Consider the following 2,352-nt stretch of genomic DNA (forward strand, 5'->3'; position numbering starts at 1 on the left):
TATTGGGCATTTTACAAATTTATAGGCAATTATCAGACTTTTTATGGAATTATCTTATTTATTTGTCAATTAATGAAATTATTGGGCATTTAACAAATTTGTTAGGCAATTATCAGTTTTTTATGAAATTATTGGATTTACTAAGCAATTAATAGAATTATTGAGCATTTAACAAATCCGATAAATAACCTATTGGTACCGGTTGAAATCTTCAACCGGTACCAAAGACCCCGTTCAAAAAAAGGGTGGGCGCGGGTGTCGAACTCGGGCTGTGGCGCACAGAATATTTCGGGTTACCACTGGGATACTCGGTGAATTCAGTCCTATTGGCGGCAAAATATCTAAAATACAGAGGGTTCAGAAGCCTTAGGTACCGGTTTTAGCTTTTCAACTGGTGCCTTAGGCCCTTTTCATTTCCCGCCTGTTGGAGTCTTAAGGTACCGGGTGCGTTTATAACCGGTACCTATGTGGTGACTAAGGTACCGGTTGGAACTTCAACCGGTGCCTTAGGCCCTCTTAGGCACCGGTTGATTTTATTACCCGGTACCAAAGGCTTGTGTTATATATATTGGCGTGGCCCTTCTCTTCTTCCTCCGCACTCTGTCGATCGTCCTCTGCCGCCCCTCCCCGCTCGACCCGCATCTTCGGTGCACCGCCGCCGCCCCGTCCCCTTCCCGCCGCCACCTCAGTCCGGCTCTTCCCCGGCCGCCTCGACGCCGCCCCCTCCACCGCGCCGCCGAAGTCAATGGCGCCACCTCCACGTCGACGCCTCCTCGTCGTTGACGCCGCCGCCCCGTCCCCTGCACATGACCTCCTCGTCGACGCCTTCTCCCCTACGCGCCTCCTCGTCGACGCCTCCTCCCCTACGCGCCTCCTCGTCGACGCCACCGCCCCGTGCCCTGCACACGGCCGCCGTCGCGTCCCCTGCACCCCACCGTCGAGTCCCGTGCACGCCGGGGCCACTGCCTCGACGCCGTGGCCCCCTCCCCTGCGCCTCCGACTCGACTGCCACCGACCCGTCGCCATCGTCGACGTAAGTGACATGGCCGCCGACGCCGCGTCCCTTTTTCATTTTTTTATAATTTTATACTATTACAATGTATAATAATTTTCATGTATAATTTTATATACAGTAAATTAATGTTTTTCTTTTATGCAAAATTAGAGAGAATTTAGAGACATACGAGAAAATTTATAGAGAATTTGGAGAGAATTTAGTGACTTAATATTTTTTATTACAATGTATAATTTAAGAGAATTTTAGATAATTTTAGAGAATTTTCATGTATAATTTAAGAGAATTTAGAGAATTTTAGACAATTTTCATGTATAATTTTATTACAATGTATAATGTATAATGATGGATAGTAATGACGACGACGACGAGTAATGACAACGCATGTCAATTTTATTACTTTTTCTTTACATGTGTAATTTAGATGTACTTGTATTCAAATATTTCAATTTACCAAGTATTTATTATTTTATTTTGTAATTCTTGATTACAAGTATTGCATGTGTGATTTAGATTGATTTAAATTATTTCTCGAGTTCGAACCCGTTCGTATTCGCTCTCTAACTCACGCATTCGACGTCCCTCGACCTCGTTCCTCGACCCCGTTCGTACCACAATTGTATAAAGTATCGACCGTCGACCCTTGACCCCGTTCGTCGACCCGGTTTCTCGACCCCGTTTGTACCACAATTGTATAAACTATCGACCCTCGACCCTCGAATACACACACTCACACTAACACACATGCACACACACACTCACTCACACACTCACTCACACACACTAACGCATTCGCCGTCCCTCGACCCTCGACCCCGTTCCTCGACCCCGTTCATACCACAATTGTATAAACTATCGACCGTTGACCCTCGACCCTCGAATACACACACACATACACACTCACACTAACACACACACACACACCCACTCACTAACGCATTCGCCGTCCCTCGACCCTCGACCCTGTTCGTACCACATTTGTATAAACTATCGACCGTCGACCCTCGACCCTCGAATTCACACACACTCACACTAACACACACACACACTCACTCACTAACGCATTCACTGTCCCTCGACCCTCGACCCAGTTCCTCGACCCCGTTCGTACCACAATTGTATAAACTATCGACCGTCGACCCTCGACCCTCGAATACACACACACTCACACTAACACACACACACACACACTCACACTGACTCACACACACACACACTTACTCTCTCTCTCTCTCCTGCTTCATTTAAGGATGGACACATACTCTAACACATTTTTGCATGGTCACTTCGGTAGATTAGTTTTGCGATTAACATATCTTTTCTATAATTTAGTCGAC

This window comes from Panicum virgatum, chromosome 6N, assembly GCF_016808335.1.
Source record: "Panicum virgatum strain AP13 chromosome 6N, P.virgatum_v5, whole genome shotgun sequence".
Classification (NCBI taxonomy): domain Eukaryota; kingdom Viridiplantae; phylum Streptophyta; class Magnoliopsida; order Poales; family Poaceae; genus Panicum; species Panicum virgatum.